Raw genomic sequence first — 8,142 nt, forward strand, 5'->3', positions numbered from 1 at the left:
CACACGCCAAACTGGAAAGGTTTTGCTCTGGTTCAATCCTCAGCTCGTTCACAGGCAGCAGTTAAAGCGTGTTCACGCTCAATGATGAGGCGTGTTCAAATGCAATTAGGTGCGTTCACACTCAGCGATTTAATAGCGTTGAAACGCGTTTACACGCAGCGTTTAAGCACATTCGCATAGACGAGTGACGCGCCTTCCCTTCCTCCTCAGGATTAGAGCTTAATAGCAGCTGCCCCTTTGAACCCTGCCCCTGGGGAAGGACTCCCAGCGTGCCTGTGTGCCGCTAAGAGCGCTGTCGCTGGGAGCAGGGCCCCGCTGGACTGGAGAGGGTTGATGCGAGACGCTGCCATCGTGGGGCTGAGGCTTCCTTGCAAAGGTGTGGAGCCTCTCAGTTGTTCACAGCTAGTTCACACCCAACCACGAGAACAATGCTTTTGCGTATGGCCACCAGCCACGAGGCGCCAGGCAAGCTGTTGTAGGGGGCAGTCTTGACTAGGAGCCTTGGGCCGGGAGACGGGGCTTGTGCGTCTCCCCTGCCCACGGGGGGCGCTCCTCCCACCGCACCGTCCATCTCCCCCTGCTCCAAGGCCACGCGACGACAAAACGATGCATGCGCTCACCACGTAGTTGGTGTGTAGCGCATCGTGCTCCAGAAGCCTCGCCTTGGTGTTGTGGCGGCCTCTGGCTCTTCCCAGGCCTTCCAGCTTTCAGTTGTGGCTCGCATCTGACCTCTGAGACGTACCGTACCGTACCGTACCGCCTGTGTTCAGTTTGGTTCGTTTTGCTTCATAACAGTGTGACGACAACATCCACAGCTTTCCAGCATCCTAAAGCCCCCGATTTCTGCTGTGACAGAGGATTTCCGTTGTAACAGAGCTGTTCGCAGGGGGTCACCAAGCAGGCTGCCCCTGACACCCCCCCCCTCAGCTGCACGCTGCTGACCGCGCTCTTCATCCAGGTGCAGGCAGAGGGACCGCTTTCCTCCGGGCAGGCCAGCCACCCCGTCCTTCTCGGACAAGTAGTAGCCTGCCTGCCAGACTGCCGGGGGCCCCTGCCCGGCACCAGCCCCCCCAGATGTCTCTGACGAAGCGACGAGATCTACTTTTTGACAGCAGCAAGTTCTCCCCGAGGGGAGGTGCACCGCTCCTGGAGGCACTGCAATACCAGGCCGATGCGTGGAGTGGATGGAGCAAGCTCCGAGTCCATCTCCCAGTTCCAAAAATCCATTTAATATAAAGTCCTCACATCGAGGACATATCAGATATTAAACTGATAAGAACAGATACTACACTTGATCTTAGCCAAAAGGCCGAGAAGCGATACCGTGAGCCCCTCGGAAACCTCGGGGCCCCCACGGGCAGCCCCCCCAAACACACCGCAAGCTGCCACGGAGGCCCCTCCGCTCACAGTCGTCACCTGCAGCTTCTGGCACCAGAAACCCACACGGAAAAGTCCTTCCGCAATATCTCGTGCCCAACTGGTCCGAAGCACCCCCCCCACCCTCCCCCACGTAGCCCAAAGGCCCCCCCATTCATGCCCTCTCAACACTGCCCTGCCTCTCGCCTCCTCCTCGCTGGCCATGAGAGGAGAGATGATTTGCTCAAAGCCGGAGTGAGCGCGATGACGACAGCGTCTCGCGGGGCGTTCCTCCAGCCCTGATCTCCCCGCCAGCAGCAGCACAGCAACAGCAGCAGCAGCAGCAGCAGCAGCAGCAAGCCCCTGAGCAGAGACGGGTACACTGGGAGCCCTTGTCAAAGGGGCAGGGATCAAAAGGGCAGCTGCTGATCCCTGAGGGGGAACGGGCTCTAATCCCCGAGGGGCAATGCGCTTCACTGGTCGGTGCCACCGTGCTTAGTGGCAGAGCGGGAATGTGCTTCAGTTGTGCTTGAACACAGTTAATCACTGAGTGTGAGCCCAACCGGTTGTATTTGAACAGGAACACCCTTAATTGTTGCCCGTGAGTGTGATTGTGCTTCAGTTGTGCTTGAACACCCGTTGATCACTGAGTGTGAGCCCACGCACCAGTATTTGAACGGGAACACCCTTGTTGCCTGTGAGACTGTGATTGTGCTTCAGTTGTGCTTGAACACCCGTTGATCACTGAGTGTGAGCCCACGCACCGGTATTTGAACGGGAACACCCTTAATTGTTGCCTGTGAGACTGTGATTGTGCTTCAGTTGTGCTTGAACACCCGTTAATCACTGAGTGTGAGCCCACCCACCAGTATAATGGGAACACCCTTAATTGTTGCCTGTGAGAGTGTGAATGTTTGCAGTTGTGCTTGAACACCCGTTAATCACTGAGCGTGAGCCCACCCACCGGTATTTGAACGGGAACACCCTTAATTGTTGCCTGTGAGAGTGTGAGTGTCTGCAGTTGTGATTGAACACCCGTTAATCACTGAGCGCAAACCCACCCACTGGTAGTGGAACAGGAACACCCTTAATTGTTGCCTGTGAGAGTGTGATTGTGCTTCAGTTGTGATTGAACACCCGTTAATCACTGAGCGCGAACCCACCCACCGGTAGTGGAACAGGAACACCCTTAATTGTTGCCTGTGAAGGAGCTGCAGACGACCGAAAGAGAGCAAAACCTTCCTTTCCGGTTTCGGCTGCGGCGCCTCTCCTTTGCTTCGTCTTAGTTGTTCTCAGCTAGCTCACAGCTAACAACTAGAACAGGCTTGCACGTGATTGCGCTTCACTGTTTCTGTGCACACGCTTAATTGTGTGTCAGTGGACATCCCTGTTGCGTGAAAATGCACTTAATTGCACAGAGCGAAGGCTGAGTGAACACGCTTAACGGCTGTGCAGGCACGAGCCGAGAACGATTTGAAGGTGGCAGCTCCTTTCCAGCTTGGGGCGCGGAGCCTCTGCTTTGCCTCATTTGAGGCGTTCTCAGCGTGCTCGCACCCCGCCGTCCCAACGGAGCTGCTGCTCCCCTTTGGAAAAGGCCCCTTTCCTCTCGGCTCTCACGAGCAGCCTCTGGGCCCAGCAACCTGGGGAGAAATCCCTCTCGCAACACCGCCCTCGGCACTGGCGTCTCCCTCGCTCGTGTATCCCAAAGATTCCTGCCCCCTCAACGCTTCCCTGCCTCTCGCCTCCTGGCTGGCTGCGTGAGGAGAGGAGACGAGACCGAGACAGAGACACGCAGGATCTGCATGAAGGCAGTGCAACGCCCCAACGTGATGACGACATCCTGACTTGAACCCTCCCCTGGCGAGGGGACGTGCCTCTGGCCGCCCGCCCTCTCCTCTGCCCGGCCCTACTTCCTCCAGGAGCAGGTGCGACACGAGCAGGGGACCGACCCCACGCAGGGACCCTGTGCTTACTGGAAGGCGGTGTCAACGCAGTGCGCGTTAAATACAAAGCTGGAACTGACAGTCAGAAGTCTTCAACGGGACGGGAGGCTGTCAGTCTCCCTGTACGCTGCACATACCGCGGCACTGCCAGCACGGTAAGCGGGGCCCGTGAAATGCCCAGAGCTGTCAGCGATAACACCAGTTCAGAAACTGACTTTTGGGGGCCTCGAAGTTTCGCGGAACTCGTCACTTCAGGACCTGCCAGCAAACGTCACAACCACAGCAACAAAAATAACAACAATTCACAGATTCATAGATGTTAGGGTCGCAAGGGACCTCAATAGATCATCAAGTCCGACCCCCTGCCTAGGCAGGAAAGAGTGCTGGGTCTAGATGACCCCAGCTAGATGCCTATCCAACCTCTTCTTGAAGACCCCCAGGGTAGGGGAGAGCACCACCTCCCTTGGGAGCCCGTTCCAGACCTTGGCCACTCGAACTGGGAAGTTCTTCCTAATGTCCAGTCTAAATCTGCTCTGTGCTAGCTTGTGGCCATTATTTCTTGTAACCCCCGGGGGCGCCTTGGTGAATAAAACCTCACCAATTCCCTTCTGTGCCCCCGTGATGAACTTAAAGGCAGCCACAAGGTCGCCTCTCAACCTTCTCTTGCAGAGGCTGAAAAGGTCCAGGTTCTCTAGTCTCTCCTCGTAGGGCCTGGCCTGCAAGCCCTTAACCATACGAGCGGCCCTTCTCTGGACCCTCTCCAGGTTATCCACATCCCTCTTGAAGTGCGGCGCCCAAAACTGCACGCAGTACTCCAACTGCGGTCTGACCAGCTCCCGATAGAGGGGAAGTATCACCTCCTTGGATCTGTTCGTCGTGCATCTGCTGATGCACGATAAAGTGCCGTTAGCTTTTCTGATGGCTTCATCACACTGCCGGCTCATGTTCATCTTGGAGTCCACTAGGACTCCAAGATCCCTTTCTGCTTCTGTGCCACCCAGCAGGTCATTCCCTAGGCTGTAGGTGTGCTGGACATTTTTCCTCCCTAGGTGCAGCACTTTGCATTTCTCCTTGTTGAACTGCATCCTGTTGTTTTCTGCCCACTTGTCCAACCTGTCCAGGTCTGCTTGCAGCTGTTCCCTGCCCTCCGGCGTGTCCACTTCTCCCCATAGCTTTGTGTCATCTGCAAACTTGGACAGAGTACACTTCACTCCCTCGTCCAAGTCGCTGATGAAGAGGTTAAAGAGTATCGGTCCTAGGACCGAGCCCTGCGGGACCCCACTGCCCACACCCTTCCAGGTCGAAACCGACCCATCCACCACGACTCTCTGGGTGCGACCCTCTAGCCAACTCGCCACCCACCGGACCGTGCAGTCATCCAAGTCACAGCCTCTTAACTTGTTCACCAGTATGGGGTGGGATACCGTATCGAAGGCCTTCCTGAAGTCTAAGTAAACGATGTCAACCCCTGCTCCTGTGTCCAGGTGTTTTGTAACCTGGTCATAAAAAGAGACTAGATTAGTCAGGCACGATCTGCTTGCCATGAACCCGTGCTGGTTTCCCCTCAGCAGAATTTGTCCTGCCGGCTCTCGCAAATGTGAGCCTTGATAATTTTTGCAAAGACTTTGCCGAGGATGGAGGTGAGACTGACTGGCCTATAGTTGCCAGTATAGTATTGCGGGGCTGGTATTAATACTGCGTGACGTCAAAGCGAACACCTTGTTATACGTTCAAAAAAGTCGCACCTTCCTGTATCCTATAGAGAAGCACTGACCACCCTCTTATCTGCTGAGCACAAATCGTGACAGAAAAATCTGGTCTCCCCAAAAGTCAAGGCCCAATTCAGAAATAGGGAAAAAACCAAAAAAGCTACAAAAAGTCTCTGGTATAAATAAAAGTATGAGGTCTACGGAGATGAGGTGTAAGAGGTGCTTCTGAACAACTGGACAGCCCTGCTGGAAAACACGATACGTTTCTGAAAGTCTTTTAAAAACACAATGCACATATTAAGTAATCAACAGCACCCATTTCTAAGGCGCGGCTTCGTCAAGTAACCAGAGTATGAGCATCCACCGTACTCTGATATGCCGTGGCATCAGGTTTCACTCTGGCCTGCAGACCTAAGGGCCTGCCTTCGGCCTGCTCCTTTAAGGATCCGAGCAGGGAGAGGAACTGGCCGCGCTAGCCTGGATTCAGGGAAGATTTGCAGTGCGGATCTGCCCTTCCTAGAGTCACTAAACCAGGGATGCATCAGCTTTCGCAAGCAGCAGCTTGCTTCCTCGGATGCTGAGATGCAGCTGGAGGAAGCAATGATGCTAAACCGAAAGCAGGGATTGGAATACCAAAGGGTAGGGAAGGGGAAGGACAAAGAAAGCGGGGCCGCGAGCCCCGCTGACTGACACCTGCAGGGTACCGCAGGCCCTGCCGGCACCTGCTTTTTCCTCCCCTCCCATTCTCATCACCGCTCGAGACAGAAGTGCTGCTTCCGGCACTCCCGTCTGACCAGCCGATGAACAGGGCCTCTGATGAAAAACAATTCCCCAATTTTCAGTTAAAAAAACACTAACCTCGAACCCCCACATTTTCCCATTATGATTAAAATGAAACCCCGCTATATAAAAATATAAATATAAAAATATAAATATAAAAATCGGGGATTTTTTTATAATTGGAGAAAACCTGGATCCCTGCTGATGAAGTGAGCTAGCTTACAAAAGCTCACGTGCCTCTGATTTTCTTAGTCTGCAAGGAGTCTGTTTCACTCACAGCCGTTATAGTCTTTGCCCGTGGCCACCGGGCTCCTGGGACGGGGTACTCACTCAGACCTCCATGCCCCTGGGCTTCTGTCCTTGAGCCAGCGTTCAGCACAGACGGGTGGGATGGGAGACAGCTTTATCTTTATTAGGAACAGGATTCAGCAATGCACGTGCTCACAGCTTGCGGGGAGAACAACAACAACCCACCACCCGCACACCGCACCCACTGGGCATCGGGGGGAAGGACTGGAGCGTGCCACCGCAGGCCCCTTCCAGGCGCACGCCGTGGACCGCATCCCCCTTCTGCACTCTGGGAGCTCCCTCTCCCGTAGTTGAAAGTCCCTCAGCGGCTACTTTAACTGGGAACATTTCAGGACCGCGGAGCTAGAGGTTGCTAGCACTTGGCTCACCAAAGGGGTCTGGATCCCATTACATAAACCTTCTACTTCACAGGCAACCTCACCTCCCATTCACTCTTTGTTTCCGTGGTGCCATCAGGTGTCTCCGTGGGTACTGGTGGATCCTCTGAAATGTAACGAAACTCTTGCTCTTGGTGATCTGGTTTTACTTCCGATGCTTGTTCTGCTGCCGTCTCCTGGGGCGCATCAACTTGTTCTGCTGCTGCTACTGAGGACTGATCTTTCCTTAAGTGTCTTCTGTTTCTCCTGTAGACATTACTGCTGGGAGTTTTTGCCACGTAGGAACGCGGTTCATCTGCGACCATGTGGATTCCTGGAACGTCCCCAAAAGCACTCGCGGTTCTTCTGTGGGAATTCTTCGCTAGGCGACTCGACACCAAAGGGAAGGCGACTGAAGTGGCACGCAGCTCGGCTGATTCCTTGCCTGGTTTGACTTGCCTGTAGCCGTCCTCTTCATCAAGAACGGTGAACAGCTTTTTACCTGACAAGCTCTTTTGCACATCCTCTACAGCGGGAATAGAACAGTGCTGCCTCGATACTGCCTCGTTGAGGTCTCGCGGGTATAAACCAAGCGGTAGCGAACCATCCTTCTTTTGTGCCATCACGAGGCTATTGACCCAGGGTGCGTGGGCTTAGTCAACTTCGTAAGGACTCTCACAGCTTCCAGCGTTTCGAGGGCAGTCTTCTACGTGCCTAGGGTTGCACAGGGAATTTTTCTACACCCGTACACCGCTGGTGGTACTGCCGGGTCGACACAGATGTGGTAGGTACCGGGAAATAGGCCCACCCCTTCGAAAACGTCCGGACATAGTTTGAGAAGGTCCGCCTTGGTTGCGGGTATTGTCGGGGCCATTCCGTGGACTCGTCTGATGAGGTCCGACGTGGTGCAAGCCACCCTACTAGGTCTTGGTGGGTCACTATTGTCAGTTAGGTAGAAAGGTACATCAGATTCATTAGCACCAGATTTGCAGCCTGCAATGCCTGCACCTTTTGGTTTCATGGGTGCACCGCCAAATGCGACTAATGTAACATGAGTTTGAGCCTTGCATAGTTTTCCCTGCAAAGCTTTTGCTACAGCTACTGGAATAGCGTTTGCCTCTGCTCCACTATCTAACTTCAAATAAGCTGGCAAGCCAGCGGTCATCACTGTGCTATACCAGGGGTGTAGGTTGTAGCCGTGTTGGTCTAAGGACCCAGGCAGACAAGGTTCCTTGGGTGAATTTGATATCTTGTATTAGACCAACCCAAATAGTTGGAGAATAGTTATTAAGCAAGCTTTCGGGTTCAAAAACCCTTCGTCAGGCTAAGGAGGTTTCAGCACTTGGTGTGCGCTCTTCCTGGATGGGATGAAAAGTCAAGAAGCCAGGGGCTGGGCTGGGCTGGGCTGGGCTGGGGAGTCAGTGGCCAGGCAGACTGTAACGTATCAAAACTCCTGTGCTATACCTGCGCTATCCCAGGCACTCTGCTTATCAACGGTGGGTGAGTGCTGCTTGGCAGACACTACGCCCATACAGAGGGTACTGACTCCTTTTGCAGATTTTGGAGCCCCTCCCTTTGATTTGCACATTTCTGCAAAGTGGTTCGCTCCAGAGCATTTGTAACAGGTTTCTCCAAAAGCTGGGCAGGATCTAGGCTTGCGTGTGCTTCCGCATCGTTTGCAAACTTTGC

The 8,142-nt window shown here is 54.2% G+C and overlaps 1 long non-coding RNA gene and 1 other non-coding gene across 6 annotated transcripts in view; one reads left to right on the forward strand and one right to left on the reverse strand.

Annotated features, from left to right (window-relative positions):
- Nucleotides 1-8,105, forward strand: part of LOC132248750 (uncharacterized) — a 30,113-nt gene extending 22,008 nt beyond the window's left edge. For all 5 annotated transcript variants that reach the window (XR_009460115.1, XR_009460117.1, XR_009460119.1 and 2 more), the window contains one exon: nt 6,727-8,105. This is a non-coding gene — a long non-coding RNA (uncharacterized LOC132248750). The remainder of the gene's footprint in view (nt 1-6,726) is intronic.
- LOC132247791 (U2 spliceosomal RNA) lies at nt 1,131-1,321 on the reverse strand. Its single transcript, XR_009459230.1, has one exon. It is a non-coding gene; the product is annotated as a U2 spliceosomal RNA (small nuclear RNA).
- Nucleotides 8,106-8,142: the final 37 nt, after the last annotated feature.

This window comes from Alligator mississippiensis, chromosome 1 (genome assembly GCF_030867095.1).
Source record: "Alligator mississippiensis isolate rAllMis1 chromosome 1, rAllMis1, whole genome shotgun sequence".
Classification (NCBI taxonomy): domain Eukaryota; kingdom Metazoa; phylum Chordata; order Crocodylia; family Alligatoridae; genus Alligator; species Alligator mississippiensis.